The 23,729-nt window shown below is 43.7% G+C and overlaps 1 long non-coding RNA gene across 1 annotated transcript; it reads left to right on the top strand.

The window, feature by feature from the left end:
* Positions 1-8,931: 8,931 nt before the first annotated feature.
* On the top strand, positions 8,932-17,746 carry LOC140001473 (uncharacterized). The gene is made up of 2 exons (XR_011806707.1): positions 8,932-10,296; positions 17,383-17,746. It is a non-coding gene; the product is annotated as an uncharacterized lncRNA (long non-coding RNA).
* The last annotated feature ends 5,983 nt before the right edge of the window (positions 17,747-23,729 follow it).

Raw genomic sequence — 23,729 nt, 5'->3', positions numbered from 1 at the left:
CAACTGAAGCCTCTAAGACATTGGGTTTGGTAACCACATCTCTTTGACACCTTTCCTTCTGGCAGCTGAGGTTTACTGAAGAGATAGATAGGTCCCACACTCTTTTCTGCCTTGAAATAGTGAGTTCTCACTTCCTAAAAATGGCTGGGCTTCTCCTGATAAATCTTTTCCCAACTTTGTATCCCTGGCAGCTGCATGAGGGGGTGTTTTCTCCCCAGAACCTATTTTTCCATGCGAATTGCCTTCCTCAGCTTGAGAAGTAGTCTGCTAAACACGTCCGCTGCAGCTGCCAAGAGAGGAGCAAGGACTGGACTCCTGCTGCCTTCCCAGCTTGCTCCTGCCGCCCCAAAATTTTGGTTCGCTCAACAGATGGGAAAGAGAAGCATCCTCCGAGAATGCCCAGGCACCCCAGCAGCATGTGAGCAGCCGTGCCCAGAGAACGTTTAATATATTGTATATGTCACGCGTGCCTTGGGAATGAAAAGCAAGACAAAATGTCCTTTAAAACTTGTCCCCGTAACCGCGCACTTGCTTGTGAGTGATAAAGATTGAAATCGTAGCCTTGATTCATTTGTGTTTTTCCGATCCGTCACACCGAGGTCCCTGCAGCAGCTCAGCTGCTCGGGGAACAGCACACGTTGGCTCTCATACTTTCCTTTTGACCTGCAGAAACGTTCGCCGTGTCTGTTTTGGCAGCTGGGCGTAACTCAATCTGCTATGGTAACCACGCTTAGACAACTCTACAAGTAAGCAAAACAGCTACTGTTTTCATCTTACCATGTTTTTTCGTAGTATCTGGATGTTGAAATAACACTGCCAAAAAATCGACATCTTATGCTTTGACAATGGTTGCTACTGATGGCGTGCAGCAGTACACGATCTCCGGCGCAGCGAGGGGCCCACGCCATGGGTTTCCAACACGTCAATCAACCCTCGGCACCCATCGGGCTCGCGCGCCCCGCAGCCAGCCAGCAAGGTCAAGCAGCCCGGCTTGAAAATAGCTGCAGCCACCCTGGAAAAGGGGGCATGTTTTCCACGATGCCGCGAACTTGTGAAAACAGCTCTGCGAACGAACCTGAGGATAGCCTTCGCGGTTGCTACCCTTCTCGAGCTGCTAGCTCGCTCCCGGGTGCTATAAATACGTGGTAATAAAGCGTACCAAGAAACCATGATACAGTAATGTTACAGTAAATTCTGCAGGAATTGCTTTTGAGGTGCACCGGCCTGTGAAAGAGGAAGAGAAACGGGAGACACTCACATGTTAGAGGGAACGGAGAGGAAATACCTTCGCAACCTCATTTCCCTACCTCCGAACACAGCTCTCCTGTACTTTGTCTGTAGCCTATGGTGCCCTGGCAGCCCATTCATGCATAGAAAGACTTGGCAGAACACATGGTTACCCTTACACTGAATTCTTTTGCCATGTGTGTTTAATATATCTCTGTGATCTGATTCAAGTCGAGCAGATTTGAATATCTCATTATACAGAGACCAATATGTCTTCATACACACAGTAATTATATTGTTTATTCTGATGTTAGAACACTGGATCTCTTGCTGAAAGTCAGAGGACTTGCATACATTTTTCAGTCACTTAGACATAAGTGACTACTCTGACATTCAAATTCTAAACAAATTGCTAATGAGTTTCCCCACTTTTTTTTTTTTTTTCCCCCAAAAAAACAGATTTCTCAGCCTCAGAGAGAAACAGAATGGAAGAGCTTAAATGAGAAGACGTGCACACTTGACTGGAGTCTAAGGAGTAGAAGCCCATTTCTCAGCCAGGGTGAACTGCCAGAGCTGCGCTGGCTCCTTGGGGAGAGGGGAAAAGGCAGGAGGAGCCAGGGGATGGAAATACTTTAGCCGCATGTCAGATGTCTACCTTTGTACTTGGATTTTGTAACTAAGATTTATCTAGATCTTAGCAAGTGTTTTCCCCTAATGGAAACATGGGCTGTAGTCAGTCGTTTCTTTCCTTCTAGTGCTCCAATATTTTTTTATATTTTGTAGAACTCTTTTTGTTTTGATGTACAAAACATACTTATGATGCTACTTAATTGGTAGTCTTTGGGATTCTCAAACTACATCTGAGGGTACTTGGGACTGCAGGGTATGCTGTGGCTGTAGACATACACAGACGGGATAGACTGGCAAGGAAGACACAGTGAGCAGAAGTGAATTTCAGTCTAAAGGTTGTGCCTGTGCCCATCATAGGGACTATCACAAGAACACCCTTTGAGCAATAGGCTTGGACATGACCTGTGATGCCCCATGCGAGATCAGGCTCATTTGAGGGCATGATGCTGAGCATCCAGAGCACTCAGCACCCAGAGCTGATTCCCTTCAACACCACTCCCAGCTGTAACTCCCCCTTTTAGCATTACTCTACAAAGACCTGTAGCCCTTAGGTCATAACTGCTTGGCAGTCACCTTTTCTCCCCTTCCCGTGCCTTGTTACCTGAGGTCAGGTGCTGAAATCGCATGTGGGTGGCTGGCAGCTGGCTTTCAGTCCAGCTCCCACACCATTTACCGTGGGGGGCTGTATTCACGTAGAGTTCGCGGTGACATTCATACCCTTATTATTATCCTGTCTTAATTAAATTTCATATTGTTCTTAATTGTGTGTGTGGCCCCTGAGACAATGTGCAGGATTCATTATGAAAAAGATAGTGTTTTATGTAGTGCAGAATTCAGCTCTGAGAGATACTTCACTTCACCTACCTGGGGAAAAAGCAGCAATAGAAGGAAATTGCTGCTGGCGTGTTGGTCAAGAACAAAACCAATGGGAAAGGAAAAAAAAATAATAATAAAAAATAATAAAAAAATGGCAGGACCAGAAAGAGAAGAATAAGAAAAAACAAGCTTGCATTTTAGAATTTCACCTAAGCTACAAAGAGTAAAATGCACTAGTAATGTGAAATGGCACCCCACTCTTGCCAATGTCACGCTTTATGAGAATGTTCCTTACATGGGGGTTACTCTGTTTTCAGTCATGAAATGATTCAGCTGAGGGACAGGAAGGTGTGTAACAGGGTGACTGTGACTGCCACCATGCAGCTTGGAGCCAGGCAGAGATAATGTGTCCCTTTCCCCTCTCTGCCCTTGGGGACTGCAGAGACCATCCATAGATATTACTTTGCGCCCTTTTTTTGTTGATCCTCTCCTACAACAGGCTGTATTTCTGTATCTATTTCCACCTTCTGTGGGAAATAAAACAATATCACTGTACAGACAGGCACATAACTTCTTCAGGGTGTTATGAACATGTGGTGACAAATTCCTTGTCACTCTGCGTGGCTAAATCCATGTACTCAGAGCAACAGTTCAATGCTCCTCCTGTTAAAACCTGGAAGTATGTGGGCTTCCTCTGCAGTAACATACTACAATGCTCCAATAATATTATCCCAGATGAACGTGACTTTCACAGGCTATGTTCTCTTGTCGATCTCCCTGTTTGTGGGAAAATAAATGAACACACAGTGTGTGTGCTTGTTCTCAGAAACTTCCAGATGTGTTTGCTGGTTACCATGTTTTTGTCAAACCACTGTAGATGCTCTTTTATTGCTTCCCATACAAAAAGGAACCCTGGTAAAACACGGTGCATACCAGCTGGCAAAGGGATGGGTTCCCAGCAGGCTTTTGGCATTTGATACGGTCATGTATGTGAACAGGTTGATATGATTAAGGTTAATGAATGAGAGACAATCCCAGACTTTTCTAATTATTGTATAGCATTAAATATTTGCTGGTGCTTTTTATTTTGAAACAGTCGGGAAGCCATTTAATGTTTGTAATGGCAGCCTGATGGGTAATAGATAAGTGGCATTCCATCCTTCTACCGTTGTTATGACCAAAAAGCACACTTACAAGCAGAAAAGAATACAGCACAAAACTGAATTGTAGTTTTGGATGCTCAAGCTTTAGAAGCTTCACTACCAACAAGAGAAAAACACAGATTTCATTTTCGTAGCATTTAGTAGAAAGTTATTAGGAAGTGATCTGGGGACCTTTGTAGCTGTAAAAGCAAGGGCACCAAGGGGACAGAAATCAGTCTAGCCAGTGCACCACAGTTTGCTGGTTGGCTTGGGTCTCCTTTCAGCCCCCCAACATTCCCAGTTCTCTGTGTGCCATACTCAGGAAGGGTACAAAGCTGTTTTCTTTCCAGGCAATTTTACCAATGGGCCTGACTGCTTAATTGGTTTGGCATAGTGTACCAGAGCTCCACCATTTGTCTGCTCTTCCTGCTTGCTTCTGGTCTGTAATTTCTGCTCTTGAAAGTTAAGTGTAGCATGGTGCGGCAGATTGTATAGCAGATTGGGTGGCTTTGTATTTGGTGACGAATTTGGTGTTGTTTAGATGGCCTTAGGTAGCTCTTGACCCTCCAGGTCAAGAGCTTCCCTCATCTGGTTCTGCATATCGCTGTGCAAGCAGCTGGGCCAGCACTGCCCAGGACACCAACCCTGGCAATGAAGGACCACTTGAGGACCTGTGGTCTGCACCATCCGGCATCCTGTGGCAGTGCAAGTATCTCCAATGTCAGCCTGGAGTTTGCGAGTTTTTGTAAAAACCATTTGTTTTTACAGTTTTTGCCTGGAGGGATAGGAGGAGTTTTGAGCGCAGTGTGATCTACATAACTTAGTAGTATTTCACTTCTACTTTTTCAATACAAAGCTCTTTGGCTATGAACTTACCTCAAAAATGGAAAAGAGGATGTGCCCAATAAAACTTTTCCAACAAAAGCCAGCCAAGCAATATAGGGTATGGGAATATATGTGCGCTCCTATCTGTGCTAGCCTGAATAACGCCAGAGAAATTATCCCAGAACAAGATTAACCCTTTAACATTGTCCAGTTCTTCCTTCAAAGACAGGGGGAGGGGGTGTTGTGTATAGTACAAGACATTTATTTTATCCAGCTTGCACAACTTGGTTTGAAAAAAAAAAAAAAAAAAGTAATTTCTTAAAGATTTGTGTTACTCCTAAAATGTTAACACAGAGAAACTGGGAGATCTGTTGCAAAAGAAAGTGCAGGCTGTTTGAAAAATGATGACTTAAGACAGATGTTGGCTTAAAAAACATATTTTATTTGTTGTTTAGGAGAAAAAATGACAAAGCATCTGAGAATCAGATTCTCATCTAACCTATATTGGTAAAGGTCCATTGAAATCAGTGGAGCTATGCTGATTTGCATCAGTTGAAGATCTAGTCATAACTTTCTATAACTTAAATTAATTCCCGCAATAGGTTTATTTTTGTCTTGAAGGAAGGATTTGAAGATCAGGATTGATTAGCTCTTTTTTTTTTTTCCCTGAATTATTAAAGTATCTTTAGTTTTATCATAGATTTGCTTTACAAACGATGGTAGCTTTTGTCTCTTGTCCTCATAATTTATCTGTTAAAAGTTCTTCTGAGTGTCAAATACTTAGAGTATCTTTCAGATTCTCAGGTGACTAGGATAGAATTCTTTCTTTAATTAAAAAGAAGAAGATTGAGTTTCAGGGCAATCATGTTTTGATATTCCCATATGTATCTAAAGTCGCTCAGATTAGGAGAACTGGGCTTCAGTTTTAGAAATTAGACTTCGTTAAATTGGACTCAGAGAGTGCATTTTCCTATCTGACTAAGATACCAGTGGTTTTAAATATTGCAAGTTAAACGTTCATCAACTCTGATAGATGCTAAATGTCATCTTGCCTTATGACTTGATTCTGACCTCATTTCTTACTTTGCAAGTCTAGTGTAACTGTATCAGACTCAGTAGAATTACTCCAGATTTAGACTAGCATGATGATGGTTAAAGTCTGTCTCCAGACTTCTGCTCCCCTAAAGAAAAATGGTTTATCATGATAACCAGTGCAACCAAGCCCAATGAGTCGGATATAAGAAATTAATACAGCAACACTGAAGACTTTGGAGTTAGGCTAACTTATACCATAGAAAATCTCATCTCCTGTTTTCCTGAATTAAAATACCATCTTTGAGGTATTTTCCTACACCTGACTGATTATTACAACTAGTTGGAATTCATAGTGCCCACCTCTCAGGCAGCATATCAGTAACAGAAATGAAGTGTGTGGGGTAGGCTTCATTGGCTGAGTGAAAGAGTTTTTGTTAGGCAGGTGTGATGGATCAGCGTCACATTGTTCAATGGGATCATCTCCTCACACCAGAGGGGGTCAAAGCACATTTCCAAGGATCCCATGATGCACACAGGTCTCCGGGATGCCTGCACTGTTTCTGCATCACTTCTAATCCACCTGCCTTGCTCTTTTCCCCCACCCTTGTCAGAGATATCATGTTCCCTTCTCTTCCAGCCTCATCAACCAGCAGACATCCCCACCTTGCCAAGCACATGTGGATAATCACAGAGCATGCAAAGCAAACCAGACACAAGAAGGGGAAATGAAGACAGTCTCTGCAGCATCCAGCAGCCTCTCCAGCTTCAAATTCCACACAACTAGACTTTAAGGTCCTCTCTGCAGCTGTCCAGAAGCACAGGCCCTAAGCACATCTCTTTCTTTCGGTGAAAGTATTTCAGACTTCACCATGACAGTTCTCCTTGAGATTCACATCTTTACAATGACCCTGGCTTTTAATATGGCACACATACATGTATACCCATCTCTGTGGTTTCAAACCTCCACACAGTCACCTACCCACAAACCATTCTACCTAATCCATTCCTTTAAAAGGATTTTTCCCTTCCCTTCCCTTCCCTTCCCTTCCCTTCCCTTCCCTTCCCTTCCCTTCCCTTCCCTTCCCTTCCCTTCCCTTCCCTTCCCTTCCCTTCCCTTCCCTTCCCTTCCCTTCCCTTCCCTTCCCTTCCCTTCCCTTCCCTTCCCTTCCCTTCCCTTCCCTTCCCTTCCCTTCCCTTCCCTTCCCACACATTTTTCTGTTTTCACTGTTTGTTTCTCACAACAACGCCCCATATTTTTCTCTCTTCAGCATTTTTCCTCCCATTGCCTTTCCAGAGCAATAGTGATGGCTGCTCATTGCAGGTGCAGGTGTGGAGAAGCCAGAAAGGGTGAGGACAAGCTGAAGAAAGTCTCTGGTGTCAAGACCTAACTCTGTTTGGAGCCTAGGTCACAAAGCAGTATGCAGTGGGAACCTGCATGCTGCCACTTACAGGACCTTTGCCATGACCAAGAACATCCTGCTTTTCATTGATGCTTGCAAAAGGCATGGAAGCAACAATGATACTGCACTAGTATGATACTGCTGAAATAGCACCCCAGATGTACTGTGAGCTTCTTTACTTTGAAAACAGAAGATCCAGCCCCCTCCACAGAAGTCTCTACCAGGGTCCTCAGGACTAATTCATTGAGGCTGGATTCCTGTTTTCCTGGTGATCCAAGACCAGCCAAATTGCAAAGTGAGACAGCAGGCATTGGGGCTGCAACATGCAAACATCACATGGGGAATTCAGCTGAAACATGTGTGCCACATATGAAGGGGGTGAAGTACATTATGACAAATAATGCATAAATCCAGGATTAATGACTGTAGAACAAATGTTACAGACAGGTTAAAAACACTTCCACAAATATGCCACAGACTGCCCTGTAACTTAGCAGATGTGCTACTCATTTCTGATGTAAAAGAACCTTGGTCACATCCCTGCCCTTGATTAGGACTAAGATGGAACTGGACCCAGCCTTCTTACATGACCATTCAAAATGGACTGGTAGTTGATCTTACCTATGTCGCTGTTTCTTCCTGGAGTCTTGTTCACAGGTAGGTGAGTCTGTAGAAATACTGCGGAGGAGCTGTTCACACCCAGCAAGAGCTGTGAAAGGTAGCAGGCACCTGAAAGAAACTGCCATCAGCAGGAGCCATCAAAAAGGAAATATTCTGCATTGCTCAGTTTATGATGTTGACTGGACCTGTATTTAAAATACACTGGAGACATGTGGTGTGGGTGTGTACAGGGGTGTCATTTTAGCATTTAGTTAATCTCATACCCTTCTCAAGCTCAGCACAAGCACAATACTTTTGCTTCCATCCTCTGACTGATTTCATGTGATTTAAAGTGGCTGAAATATGTAAAGGCAGTGGTTGTTATTGTGTCATGTTTACATGCATTGATGTGCAGTAGAAACAGGGGTAAAGTGATTGTGGTCAAGTGAACTACTGTAGGATAAAGAGAGATAAATAATTCAGATTCTCATTATAACAGAAGAGCGCAGCTCCCATAGAGTGGAGAGAGACTCTCTTTGTGTGAATTGGTATGCAGTGGCTGTTTAGTAGCCACAGCATGTAATCTAGCATTAGTATTAACATAAATCAGTGGCAGGAATTAACAATATTTCTAAAGTCTTATATGATAACTGGATCCACACTATATTGTTTAGTCCTCCTGGGCATTTTAATAATCATGTAATAGAAATGTTGGAGTAGCTGAGATATTCTTTATATTGCTCTATGAAAGGTCTTTAACACAATGTCTTTAGCAGACAGTTTTGATAGAATGTGTTGTACAGAAAGAAATATGCCTATTTTGGTAATATGGGTATGTTTCATTAGCTCAGCCCGCAGCGATATGACATTACATTTAAAAAGGAATACAATTAATAACAATGAGAGGGGTTTTTTTAGCTCTCAGAGTATAGCTGGAGGAACTGAGCAAGGTGTCAGGGCAATTAAGTAGAGGCACTGTATTACCTTTGTCTGAACACTCATAACATCATCCTGTCTCAATATGTTGAATAGGGGATTTCTTTGCAGCAGGATTCCTAATTTATTTTGATGTTTCCTATAACTCAGATAATAATAAGATGGACTTTTTTATTAATCTTTAAAATTGTACAAACCTTGGGAATTAGCATGTCTTTGGATCCGTATATTTTCCATTTTCCGTAGAGTATGGAACGATTGTACGAGAGATACACACAATAGCTTCTCGGTGCCCAACTTAATGGAACCATCATATCAGCGCTGTGGAAAAGTACAAAATACTGCCGGTGCATGTACAGCACATGGATTAGATAACTGCAGTCCAGGGAAAAAGTTATACTTTGAGACTATTAAAATAATCAACATGGGTATTATTTTATTCAGCATTAACCTTTATGTTTTATGTTAAATGACAATGAAACTGGTAGAACACAATCCTTCCCTGGAGTAACAGTATCCAGCATTTCTTTCATCTCTAAAGAGGCTTCTTAATATCCTGCAATCCTAAAAATGCTATTTCCCCCCCACTGCAGGTCAGATTTAATAACGGTAACGGGAGATAAATGGATTGGGCTCAGCTGAGCCTTCGACAGCTCTGTGGATGGGAGGCACGGGTCTCTGCTCTCTGGGGAGAAGCAGCAGCAGAAGGGAACAGGGGCAGTGTAGAGATGGCCTCTGGGGACCAAGCCCTTCCCTCTGGGGATGCAGTCCTTCCCTCTGGGGATGCAGTACTTCCCACTGTGCTCATTTCTGTGCTGGCAGCTCTCCCACTTGTCCCAGCCTTGCCGGCAGGTCTGTGTGGGAAGGATGGAAGTGCACTCTGGCCCCAGGGATGAGGGCAGCAAGGATGTAACCAACATCAAAACATGTATGACTGATTTGAAAAAGAAAGGCCTGAAGTATCTCTCTGCAGGGGTGGCTCACTCATACAGCTCATATTCTCAAGGCAGCAATGTTTATGTGTGAAAACGGGCTATGCAGGTGCTGAAGCAGAACCGTCCTTCCCGTCTTCCCTCACCACCACCAGCCCCGGGCACGCTGACGCCATTTTCTGGGTGCCTGGCAGCAGCGCAGCAGAGGCCACAGCAAAACACTGTCCTGGGGCCCCTGGGGGATTAATAAACAACTCCACAGCCATTCATGAGTAACACATTACACTCGTCAGAGCATAAATTCCTAACCCACAATGCTCCTCTGGTAGCAGCACTCAGGTTAATGGCACATGGTGCGGGCTGTACTGCCCCAGCCCTGCTTAGCCCCGCACGTATGCGGTGGCATGCAGCGCCTCGAGCGATTAAACCGCCCCAGCATGCTGGCCATGGCCGCCCTCCCCTGCTAAGCGTTATTGACAGAGCCATCAAGGAGGGTGACACATCGGCGCCCACCTCAGCCCCAGATAGCGGGGCCGGGGGTGACATGCAGTTGCCGTGGCAATGGCGGTGCTGGGCTGTCCAGGAGGGACATGGCGGCCGCCTGGCAGCCATGTTGGTGGGGCCCAGTGGAGGGGCCTCGTGCCCTCCCATTGATCCGCCAGGCCTCAGCTCTATCGACCACTCCAATTTGCAGGAATTTATTGTATCGATGCGGGGCTGATTAACATTTTGCGCCAGAGCGGTTCAATACAGGCTAGTAACAGCTTTTAATGATTAATTGACTTTTATGATTCCGCCTCAGCACTGTCAGCGAGCTGTGAACAGTGGGCACGCGCCTCCCCGAGCTGCTCTCCAGTGGCACAGGGCAGTGATTGAGTGCCTGGGAAATTAGTGTCCTTGCTGTCTAGTTTTATGAAAGATAAATGCTATGACATTTAATGCAGACCTTAATTTAGAACAGAACTAAGCAGATCATTTTGCAATTTAATCGTAAACAGGTAAATATCAAAACTTGTTTAGCATTTCACGAGTTAGGTGGACAGACAGCAGAGGTAAAGCGAAATAGGCAATGGGGGAAATGGCAGAGGTAAGGTAAGGTAATGAGACTTGGAGCCGGCTTGGAGCCGGCAGTATTTTCATAATAACAGCAGTACAAGTGTAGACAGTATCACATTCACAATTCAGGTACGATCTTCCCACATGGCCATCTTTTTCTCCCTCTTTCTCCTTTCTCTTATAATCCCATTCACTGTTCCTATGCTGTCTGTACAATGAGGGCTTCCGACACATGACATGATATACAGAAAAATGAAAGTCACCTACAGTTAATCTGTTATCTAATACAAACATCAACATTGTGAAAAAAAAATGCAAAGGAAAACAAAATTTTATTATATTCTGAAACGACTGAAAAAAAAGATAGTCTGGAAAGCTGTATGCTGTCAACTCCTACCTTCCTGGGTTCATATTTATAGCCTATTCCTTTGCATTCATTTTAATTAAAAAGATTGTAAGTTTCTTTTTAAATAACTGTCTAAACAAAATGTCATATTATGCATGTTTATACGTACAAAAGCTAAAATGGCATATTTTGATCCTCTTTAAAATTTTCTCTGCCTTCTTACCATTCCATCATCTCCTGTTATTTGAGCTGATTTACAGAGGAAACGAGGACACAACGGGCCAGATTCTTAAATCATTTTGACCCACTTTGGAAGAGCTGGAGAGCCGCCGAATCTCCCCATTCGAGGATTCCCTTGGCACGAGGGAGTTCCCAGCTCGTACAAATCTAACAGAGCCAATTCCTATGCCATCTGTTCCCACAGAACCAGTTTAAAGGAGTCTAGTGGGGGCAGAGTAAGGTTGTAATTGAGGTATTTTTGCATTTTCCATGTTCCTTTCCAAGAGACCCCATAGGGACTATAACTAACCTGTTGAAGTACAGCGTGAATCCCAGAAACAGAAAGCCTTGCAACGCTTTCCATCCCTCTGAGCTGCACCCCGTGCTCCTTTTGTAAATTGTGTAGGATGCTGCAAGAAGCTGTGCAGAAGAGGCCAGCTTCAAAAGCCCTTCTCTTTCAACTTGGATCGCTTTATGGAAGTGGTTGTCAAGGAGCAATCAGACAATGAGTTAAACTGCAAAACTGATTGGGCAGTAAACTCTGGAGAAAGTGAGAAAGGGGACAAACTTCTGGAGATGGCTGAGTGCAGCCACATCTTAACCCCGATCAGCAGAATTCAAGAGAGCTCGTCTAATAGCAGCCCTCAGTGCTATGATGCCATCTACGTGATACCTGGAAGCCAGTGCTTAGCTCTTGAATCAAAATTCACAGTGTTGTGTAAGACACCTAAAGCTCTGAGTACACTGGATATTTGCCTATGGATTTGTCCTGATGAGCTTTGTAGCCCCCCTGGGTGCTGTGATCAAAATGACATGTACTCAGGAAAGCACCAACTATCAGCTGAGAGGTAGTAAGGGATGGCTTTTTAAAGGGCCACTTCTTAATTGGCCCTGCTTCTTACACTGCCACCCGACTGTCAGAGCACTCCTTCTCTTCAGGACAAAGTCAGGCAGGCTGGCAGTGAGGTGTGGTATGCTGTCCTCTGGAGTGAAGCAGCGACAGAGAATCCAGGCAGCCAACCTGTCTCAGCAATGAGGTGGTGACTATATGCTGAGGAGCAGCCTTGAGATGCCATTACTTTCTACTGTTTTGTTTTTTTTTTTTTTTTTAACACCATTCAGATATTTGGTTCTGTCTCCCAGCCTGAGCTTCTGTGTGACTAGTGCACTCAGCATGCGACAGTATTCCACACTGTGAGTAGGACAGACCAAGAGGTGCCTCACAACATCCTAGAATCCAGTTTTGCTACTCCAAAGGAGAGAAAGCAGAGCAGGTCCCCAGGGCTACTCTGGCCCTCAGAAGTGGGGGGGATGCAGTGAAGCATGGCAGAGAGACAGACTTGGACATCGCTGGGTGACTGGGGGAGAGACTGCTGATCCTGGGAGGAGGATACTCTGACCTCTCACTTCATGTCATCAAACAGCCTGCCTTTCCAGGACACAGGACACTGGTTAAATGGCTGTTATAATAGCCCATTATAACCCGGGCAAAGGTCAGCCTAAGTCACCACTCTCACTTTGCTTGTGCTAACAGCTGGCCCTCAACAGAGCTTGAATGTGTCCACACAGACTGCCTCTCCACTGACCCAGCAATTTGAAGATTCAGGCTAGAGTGCTCACTCTGGCTTTTGTGATCAGCAGCGAATAAAATCCTGAGTTAGGTCACAAGCTTGGGCTAAGGTTTTAGCAAAGTGTGCAAGTAGATAAAGCTCAAATTCCCTGCACATTGACGGAGGAGAGCTAGCACTTAGAAAGCAACCATGCATAGATAAACACAGCGCGACATATGCCTGCTCTGGTCACGTATGGTGACCCAGCTCTGGTCCCTCAGCTCTGTGCCTATACTACCTGAGCTAACACGCCTTATCTCTTGGACCAGAATGCCATATATTCCTGTGGTTTGGATCATGGACAGAGCAGACCATTCATACATGGGTATTACATTCATACCCATGAATGTAAACATACCTCAGAATGGGCTCAGCAAGCTAAATGCCATTTAAGCAAATAGGAAATCCCAATGAGGGGAATTTTTGCTCCCTGACAGAGCTACAGTTAAGGGTGTCTCTGAACGTCAGCTTCTGAACCAGGATATCCTGGCTTTAGCTACCTCAGTCACACATTCTGAGACAAGTGGCTCATCTCTGTTCTCCCTTGGGATGAGGCTTGTCGTGACACTCCTTTTTGTTAGTAGCCTATTGAATATGTGCCCCAGAAGTGGGACTCCAGACCTATCTCAGCAGACTCTACAGCAATGTAAAGACAGAAGTCTCATCAGAAGGATTTAGGTGAGTGGGAATGTGAGAGAGTGCTTCTGTTTTCCCTGCATCAGCTTTGTTACTGTGAAGCCCCGAAGTCACAGTTCATAGAGCTGGAGGGAGTAGAAACGACTACCTTGAGTGGAGCAGGTAATGAGTATTCCCACTGAGAATGGGAAGCTCTGAACCCTGGTTTTCACTCCATGCCTGTCTACATGCCATGCAAAAGCAGCAGCTTGCCTTTGCTCTGTTTAGCTCCACGACTCCTGACTTCTCGGCTGCACCATCGCTAACTTCGCTATGAAGCATGATGTGGTCCTCTCCCCTGCTACCTCTTGTCTCTCAATAAGAGTCCCCTTAACAGACTCGCAAACCTTCGGCTAAAGAGAACTGAAAACTTTTATTTCCCAGAGTGTTCCAGCTGCCAGGCAATCACACAAAAGGTAGACAGCAGTAGTTGCTTTTGAAAGGAAGTGGCTGCGAATGCTGAAACCAAGAGTGTATGAGACTGTGCTAACATGGTCTTTTGCAGATGGAGGTGAGCCTGTTTTGTCCTTTTTCCAAGCCAGCTGGGGAATTGCTTTACTGTAAGCTGATCCTGAGCTAACACAACTGTGCAGCTTCAGGTTCAGAAGCTTTTAGTTAGCACGTACCTCAGAAAGCAAGCTGGGTGTTTGGTGCGGGGTGGGGGTGGGGGGATAAACTGAGAAAGGAAATAGGAAAAGGAGGCAGAAGTCTGGGTCTTGGGACAGTGACTGGTGCCTCTCTTTCTTTCTTTCCCTGGCAGGACCAATAGCCTTGTTCCCTGATCCCTCCTGTCCTGCCCCACACTCTGTCCAAGCCTTTTTCCTGTACCCTAGAACTTTCCACATCAGGGGAAAACAGGCCCCAGCTCCTCTTCATGCAGAAAAGCTGCATTTCTTTTCATTGTAGCTGCCTCTGGAAGCTGACTGACTAGACACATGCAGTGGGACTGTACTGGGCACCTAAGGAAGTCCCACCTAGCTGTGTACCTGCCTGGGAGACACCTAATCAAGATTAGCAGCATTCTGTATGTGACCCTCACTATGCACCTACACTCTGCCTAAGCTGCATTTTAGGCACATAAAAGACCATGTCTAGTTTAATCACGTGGTGTCTTGAAGCAATTCTGCCTGCTTACCTGCAAAAATGAGGCTTTGTGCTTCCTGCTCCCTAGGCGGAGGAGCCAAGGAAGCAGGAAGCATCCTGAGTTGTCTGAATAGGGCTGCAGAACAGAAGTCAGGGAAGGAAAACACTGTGAGAAAAATCTCAGCCCCGCTGAAACCCCTGGCACCATCTCCACTGACTTCAATAGCTTTCTATTGTGTGTCTTCGTGTCCTTGTGTCAGACCACACACCCCTTTCACTTGCACACTGTTAATAAGTCGTGTGACTGCTACAAAGGGCAGCGTGCATCCTTCTCCATTTTTATTAGGGCACAGTACATGCACTCTGAGCAGAAAGCAGCATCTCTTTACATCAGGCCTTGTGCATCAGGTAATGTAGGAAGAATACTGTTGTTAAGAAAGTGGTTCTCTCACGATGTAGAATGACTGACATTGAACCCTTTCCCTCTCTATTCTGTCTCATTTCTCTTTGTTCTCCCTCATTTTGGACCATACATACTCTGCATTCACTGAATATTCTCCTATTCAGCCTCACTGACTTTTGTTTAGGCGCACAGCTAGGGATTCCGAGGGAGGAATCTGGTGGACTGTATTTATAATTACATCTTTGATATTTATCCATTTGAAAACACCACAACAATTTTTGAGCAAAAATAATATTCAGCACTTTGCCAAGACCGAGCATTGTTTTCCTGCCGCCACATGCCAACCGTTCCTCGACAAAATTCCTCACATTGTCTTTTTCATGAGTTCAAAGGGCAGTTACCAAGTGTAATTTCCACCTGTAGGCACTGTTTTTGTTTTGTTTTTATGATTCCTCTTCCAGATTTACAACGGAATTTAATTAGGCTTCTTATAGATTTCTTTGGCAATTTTTGAATATATATATGTATTTCTCCTTCTTGATTACGATCCCCTTTAACTCACTGGATGTCCCAAATTATAAGCTTTGCATGGAATCAGTTGCCTTTGGCTATGTTTGGTATTATGTTACCTTCTGTTCAGTTAACGGTGTGGAGATAGGCCATAAGCACTGGAAAAACCTCAAAGCTCTTTTCTGCTGTTTTGAAATTGAGAAAGCAGAAACATAATTGCTTTTGTTGGATCACAATCCTGAATAGTGAAAGACTTTTTAAACATCTGCCCTTCCTTTGATTGGCTTTACATCTTCTCTCTTTTTTGTCTACTGTTCATTATTCTGCATTTTATTCACTAATGAAAAATTCTATCCATGACAATATTTTCATATGCCGTAAGAAGACTGGGATTCAGTGCATTTAATCTGATCTAGCCCTACAGAAAACCTTAATAGAATGTGACAATATATGTTAATTCTGTGAGGTTTGTATTTCCTTCTTGCTCGCGTAGTATCTGATCTGTCCTGCCTACAATCTCAGTGCAATCTCTTGTAACCCTGACTTTTAACAGAGCCAGAGTCTAACTCCCAGGATGTATTTGCAGCACCCTATTGAAGTCCAACAACACTGTGTAGCTGTATGGAAAATAAATTTTGTTTTCTTTGTCACTGGGACCCTGTTCCCATTCATATCTGTGGCAAATGCAGCATTAACTTAAATTCTGCCAGGATGAGGTATCAGAATTGTCCCATTTTACACAGGATTCTCTTTGGTGGGAGGGCTTGCATGTGTCTCCGTGTGTTGATCTCTCTCTCCTTCTTTATCACTAATCAAATGACTTGATATACCTCTTTTTTTTTTCCTTTATTTATTTTTTTTTTCTTAATACCTCTGTCAAATACCTGTTATGATATTAGCATTCATTCCCAGGGAAATGTAGCAGCCAGGAAGAATGCAGATCCCCAAGTGGACCAGAATAATACGCTCATTCTGCAGGGAATAGCTATCCCTATTCAATAATAATATTGAAATTAAGAAATAACATTCTGTCTTTTAACATGGGAAGACAATACAAATAATCAGGGAATTTTCTAATGAGTCTGTTATTAAAACAGTATCTAGAGGAAACCTGAGCATTCAGTCAACTGAAATGTGTCTTTTTTTTCCCTGGTTTGAGCACAATACTTGACATCAATACCACAAGTATTTTCAGTGCTACCTGGGAATAAGGGGGGATGAAGGCAGGAGGCTTTTGAAAAGTCACTTCTGATTTTGCTCATTTAAGAGCTAAGTATTTCAAAAGCAACGAGGGCCAAATTTTCAAGTGCTGATAGTCCCCAGTCGGATCCAGGTTTTCAGAAAGATTCCGTTCTCATTTACACTTCTCAATAGAGCATTTTTCCACAAGTGCTCAGCAGCCAGCAATTCTTTCTGGCCAGGAAGCCATTGAGAAATGTGGCCTTTTTTTTTTTTTTCAGAGACTAAAAGGGAATGGGCTGTTCTTTTGTGAATCTGGCTCTTCAGACAAGTTATGACTGATGAGCCCAGCTCTGAGGAAAGAAGTTTCCTCTCCAAAGCTCTAAAGGCAGCGGTCGCTAGAAAGACCCGGTGTAGCGCTGGGCAGCGATAGCTCCAAGAGAGCTCGCTTGGAGACTGGGAGTGGTGGAGAAATACCCATAGTTCCTCCTGAAGCTTTGCAGTGTATGAGGGAAAAAGCATTTCCATGAATACCAGAATTATTCTGGAAGCCTAGTTTCCAATGGAGTTAGTGTGTCGTGGCTGACTGACATTTTAAATGAATTATACTCCTGCTGCAGTGTGAATTCCACCCTTATCAGACACTAGGGAGCCCATGGGCGAGAGAAGCCTTGGCTATGGAGTGGATTCCCAGATATCTAATAAGGTATAAGCTCTGAATGAAGGTTTCCTTCGCATGCATCCCCTCTCTCTCCCAGGTGGATTGTCTCCATGTCAGACGAGAACCAAGCGTGGGCTGCAGCCTTTCTGCCAGTAGGAAAACTCTTCAGCTTTCTGTTCGCACAAAAACTTACGAACTGGCTTATCTCTGAAACCACCACCTTTCTGCCAGGCCTAGCTACAATTGGCCGAGGAGTTCAGAAGTTGTTAGACAAACACGCGCTCAAGCACATGCACGCCGAGCAATTATACGAGCTGCGCTTCCTCACGGAGCCGGGCTGAAAACACCCACTAAAAACTCCGAATGACTGCAGCCTGCTGTGTCTACGAGCGAGCTGGGGAGGCTGTAATAAAGGACCGGGTGGAAAGAGAAATAAACGATTCTGCATCTCCTGCCCTGTAGAGCAATCAGCCTCATGCTTCCCCCCGTTCCCAGCCATAGGGTCTCCCCGGCAGCGGCCAGGGCTGCCGAGCCCCTTTGGCGTGGAGCGCGCCTGGGGGGCGGTCAGGGGAGCTGGAAGCGTTCCTGGCCGGTCTGCCAGTGTGAAGGATTGGCAGGGCTTCTTGCAGTTTCCTTTCCCATGAGCAGCTAGCAGCAATCAAACACAATCTAGCCCTCATTATTTGCTGTTCGTTTCTTTGATTGTGATTTGGAAATAACGTTGCTAAGGAAAGCAAAAACCGTGGTTAACTGATTGATAGAAAATAAGAGTCATAGAAAACATCTGGAGAGCCAGATGAGTACAAGCCATTGTTTAGTTTAATACCCTTATAATATTTGCTGCAAACAGCCAAGCTGAAGGGTGGATTCTTCATCATTTTTATTATGTGCTTATTCCAAAATATTAATGAATGGGCTTTGACAGCAACGTTAGATCCATGCCCTTTTGCCCAGACGTTACCATGCCTTGGCTTCCTGAAGCTGCATAAGGCAAAATTATCAGAACATAATATCAAAATGGAAGAACGGTCATACTGGATCATACCAATGTCCCTCTAGACTCTTGCCTCTGATGGTGACTAATAACAGATGTTTAGGGAAAAATACAGAGCCAAAAAATGCAGCCGCTGTTCCCTGGTGCGCCCTCCTCGCGCCTAGTGATTAGCAGCCCAAGAACAAGCTGAGCCAGAGGTGGTGTCTTTGTGTTTCACGTGCCCAGATGGATTTTGTTCTTCTGGGATTCTCCACCTCAGCCTTTAAAGATAGAAGCAACGAAGAGCTTATGTTTCACGTAGGGACAGAAAAATGCAGAAGAGGAAAATCCTGCAACTGGAAACATTAGGGCTCATACCTAGGAGATGGGCTCCACCAGGCTGCAGGGGTACATCTAATCCTAATTTAGAGAATAAAATAATCTGCCTCCGACTTCAACTTTTGGTGTTCACTCTTCAGTTTACCAGACAGCAGCTGGTACCAGCTTACCCAGCTACAGCCCTGGGAGGGAACACCATGGTTGAAATGTGCACCTCAGCTTTAAGCAGGGTGGTGCCTGGGTGCATATGGACAGTAGACAGAAATAATGTTGATGGCCAGCTTGCCATCAACCCACTCCTATGCTAATCATAGTTTTTCAGCAATGTGCTTTACACCTACATCAGTGTTGCAACTTTGTTAAAGAACTCTCTATGGGCCCAGAGGGACAGATAAATGTGAGCATGTTTCCAATTCTACAGATACTGAAAATGAGACAGAGTTGAAATCACATGCCTGAAGTCCACTGAGTGAATCAGGAACTGAACCAGGTGTAGAAACTACCACACACACTCCTAATGCTCTGTTTTCAAAGGCTTGCCAGCCAGCATTTCCTTTCACCTAATTTACTCTTAAAGCTAGATGCATAATGCAGAAATATGTACAACAAGGGGGCTTTTTCTTCAGAGAAGTTTATTCGATATTTATAGTATGTGCTTATGATGATGATCATCAACAAAATTACATTGTTTTAACTCTGTAAGTGATATGCTAACAACAACAACAACAACAACAAAAAAGAATTGTTGCATTAGAAATGGGCTGGTGTTTCCAGAAATACCATATTTTTTTCCTAATTCACACATCAGTTCTGAATTCATTACAATACAAAGCTGTTCCTGGTGCCAACACATTTTTGCATTTCATTCAATCGAATTTTACTGTGAGTTTAGATGAGACGTCATCTCACATTTCACAAAAATATGAGCTTTTCAGGCAAAAGAGAGAAGGAGAGGAGAGGAGAGGAGAGGAGAGGAGAGGAGAGGAGAGGAGAGGAGAGGAGAGGAGAGGAGAGGAGAGGAGAGGAGAGGAGAGGAGAGGAGAGGAGAGGAGAGGAGAGGAGAGGAGAGGAGAGGAGAGGAGAGGAGAGGAGAGGAGAGGAGAGGAGAGGAGAGGAGAGGAGAGGAGAAAATGAACATTGGATACATTTTGCCTGCCCAAGTGAAGTCATTACCTTACTTTTGCAAGTCCATTTACAATTAAGTCTTCTGTTTTCGTAAGTATTTGCCAGTGTTTTGATGTCAGTCATATTCTAGGTGTTTGTTTGTTTGTTTTTAATACCTTAACATGTTTAGAATATTAGTTTTCCAGAAGAGGCTGATGAACTTTTGTTAGCCCTCAGCTCAGAAATAGTGACTCCTGAGGAAGTTTTGTGAGCAGTGGACATTTACCCGGGCATCCACCGTAGCCTTTTGTAATTCAACCGTGGGCTGTTACCACCCTTTCTTACATCACATTCATTTTTACCCCAAACTGGTGTGGTAGAACGGACACGGTGTAGTCCCTGCTGCCTGCTATTCCATTAGACTTTGTTTGCTACACGTGAAACGGCTTGCCAGCAAAGCTACACTAATATAATACCAACAGAGTCACCTCAGTGGAACCGTTTTGATGAACAAAATAATATACCAGCAGAAAGACTTTTTTTCTTTTTTTTTTTCCTTTTTTTTTTTTTTTTTTTTTCCACACGATATTGTTCTGTCTACCTCAGGCAATTGTTTTCATGCTTCTGACTGACACAGCAAGGATGGCAAAGCTCTCTGCGTAGACAAGAAGTCCTGAGGGGGGAACAGAATATTCACTGCTGGTTCCGGTTGCATCTCCGTTGTCTCTCTGGGCTGGCTGCTTGCATGAGGGAGTTTGCTTTTAGAGCTGTTTTGCTAGAGATTTGGGGCAGATGTCATTTTTATTTTTTGAATTCTTTTTTTAATGTTACTTACTTAAAAAGAGCGCTGGGGTCTAGCATTTCCTGATGCTGTAGGAAATAAAAATTAGGCCAAAAAAAAAAAAAAATGTGCTTTGAGGAAGATCAACAGATAGCCAAAGGACTGTCAATGTTTGACCATTGGGATATATTTACTGAAAGAAGACCCTTTTTGAAGGACAGACTCCATCTGAGCGACTGTGGAAATAGCCTTCTGGAAGCAAGTCTGGCAGGACTGATAAGCAGAGCTTTGAACTGAGAAATGAAGGGTACAGAGTCAGAGACTTGAATAATCTCCACGCGCCCGTAGAACACCAGAGGAGAAAGCCCAGGTACATGAGGATGTGCCAAAGGACAAAGAAATTTCAGTGATCAGAGTGATGGGGAATAAGAAGAAAGAAAGTGCAAAGTGTGATGCGAACTCCTTCCAAGTCAGCAATACAATGTCAGGAGCAGGTCTTAACAAAGCTGTGGTATGGGGCACAGAAATATTTAACAACACTCTCTGTACCAAAAAAGGGAAGAGCATGAACTAAGCTGACAGGGCATTAAGGAGGACAGGTACACACCGGGAGCACAACAGAATAGCAATCATGGCTGGAACACTGGTCTCGAAGCGCATGCATTATTCAGCAAGGCAGAGATAAAGGTGAAGGTGGTGGCAGAGAGCTGAGCGTTAATGATATGAAACACTGCAAAGAAGGACGTGCAGAAGAGATGGCATGCAAAAAGCAGGATTTTCTCCAGTTAGAATCACGTCAGGGGAAGAAGGCAAAAGAGAGTGTTTGGAAAGTGCAAACCCCCTGGTTTGGTCAGGTTGTGGGTAAAGTCAGAAGTAATGCCATTAGAGAGAACGGTTCTGTTGGGCTAGTATGCAAGAGAAAATTTTACCTTCCCAAATACAGATCGAAGAATAAATGGCACTAATCATGATAGGATCCAGATATTTCTGGATGTAGTAGTTGGGAAATTTGTTAATAAAACTCTAAGTGAAAAGTGATACTGTTTTAGACTTGTTTTTGGTAACCAATGATTATAGTGAAAAGGAAAAAAAAATGTTTCAAGTGATCAGGGATTGGCATTTCCTAATAAAATGGAATTAATAAATGAGCCTGTTAAGAAGATTTAATAAAGGCAGTGTTTGGTAAACTCATGGTATCGATTAGTAAAGTCAGAGTCCAGGCATTAACATGTGAAAGAGGCCTGGAACTTCTGCAGGTCTGCACAACTAAAAGTTTCAGGAATCTGAAGAAGAAGCAACAGATGAAGCTCACTTCAACAAAGGTACATTAGTTTATGACTTTTAAAAGAAAGGCCAGGTGCAAAACAGGGAATGGGACAAAATGTAAAAGGAAAGGACACACCAAAGTCTGTTGGAACTTTCTTGGACAGGATTTATTTAAAAATTAATCAATAAATGCGAAGTTAGGACTAATGGTACAATTAGTCCTAATTGCTCTGAGCTTAGAAATAAGCAGAAAGACCTGTCCACACTATCCAAGGTGACTCTCATGCTACAGTGTGACCCAGCATTCAAAACAGGTAACTAAAACCCAGCAAGACAGATACAAAAGTGCTTTAATACACACACACCAAAAAAAAAAAAAAAAAAAAAAAAAAAAGAGAGACCTTGTGGGCAGCTCCGAGCACCCATGGGCAGGATTGCTCAATACCATCTGGAAGCACTGCAGAAATATGACTAACATGATCACGAGGAAATAAGAAGAGAACTGGATAACTTAGCTTGTAAAGCTTAACAAAAAGTGAGGACTGAGAATAAAGAAGCTCACCACAACACATCAAGGTTGCAAGTCAGAAAATATTTCCTAGCTGTTGGAGTCATCAGTCTTGCTGGGGGGAACAGCGAGCACCAAGAATCTGATGGCATTTCAGATTGAGTCTGATACATTGGTGAAAGCAAATCTACGACACTGTTTGACATAAGAGGAGGTCTTGCTAGTCAAAGAAGTCCTTCCAGTCTTGTGGTTCTAACTATAGCTGAATATCTGAGGGAGGGAGTAAAGGGAGAGATATGTGTGATGAGAGAAGGCCTCCTTCAGTGTTTGATAGATCTTTTAGCTGTTTCTCAAATCCAAACTTTTGCTGGTTTGCCAAACTTAGATTGAAACAGAAAGACACAAATCTTGTAAAAAGCTTTTTGAGTTTGCTTAATATTCAGTAACTTGAATGGTGAAAGAGGAAGAAAATAGGTTTTCATGTAAAATTTAACACGTTCTTTTCCTCAGCTATTCCTGAATACTCAGCTAAACTTTTCCATTTGAAATATAAGCCCCATTCATTGCCTGCCTGCCAGCCAAACAGCAAAAGAGAAAACAAAGTGACCTAGGACATTTGTTTAACACTATCTCATATGAATGCAGTGATGCTTTTTCCCAGTCTGAGGCTAAATCTACTTGCAGAAAGCTAAGGGCTGGGGGCATCCTCCTATGAGAGGCAATGGGAAATTTACTTGTTGGGTTCACTGGGATAATATGTATGGAGTTCTTACAGCTGCTCAGGTGGCTATTTTTCCTCTGTCTACAGGGCTCATCTGCTCCTGCTGCTTCTCCAGAAAGGTCCTTGGAGTGAAGTTTTCAATGAAGGTGGCAGGCCACCCTGAGATATATTCTGAAGAAACTGGTGCTTGAATTCTGCTGCTTTAGAAGGCTATTCTCAGCATCACCATGCTCTTCTCTTGAGACACAGTCAACTTGTGCCATGGCTCTGTCAACTGGCTCATTTCCAGCCCAGTGCAGCAGGCTGTCTCAGGCTGCTGACCTCCCAGGTTTGGTGTTAGTGATCCCACCACCAGCTGACACATGAAACCTTGGAGCAAAATAGGCTTTGGAGTATAAACGTCTCTTCTATCACAGCCCAGCCCAGCAGCTCCCTTGCCTTCATAGCTTCCCAAACCATGAGGTCTCACTAACTGGGTAAAGAGAGAAAAATCTAAGAGTTTATTATAGTGTAAATTTAGCTCTGTACAATCTGTGTGTGCTAGCCCTGAGTAAAGCACCCCATGCAACCACATGAGAAGGTATTCCTATACACAGTTCTGCCAAGTTTCAATTTGGTTTTTGGAGGTCTTTGTTTTGTTTTGTTTTTATGACCAGTCTCATGCTGCTTGGCATTTCCTTTAATGCCTGGCTCCTAGACTCATGTGATTATACAGAAAATGTTTGAACAAAAGTGAGGGTCCAATTTGCCGT

Source organism: Anas platyrhynchos, chromosome 1 (genome assembly GCF_047663525.1).
Source record: "Anas platyrhynchos isolate ZD024472 breed Pekin duck chromosome 1, IASCAAS_PekinDuck_T2T, whole genome shotgun sequence".
In the NCBI taxonomy this organism is placed as follows: domain Eukaryota; kingdom Metazoa; phylum Chordata; class Aves; order Anseriformes; family Anatidae; genus Anas; species Anas platyrhynchos.
Note: the sequence above shows the minus strand (reverse complement) of the source record. Positions and strands in the feature narration are given on the sequence as shown.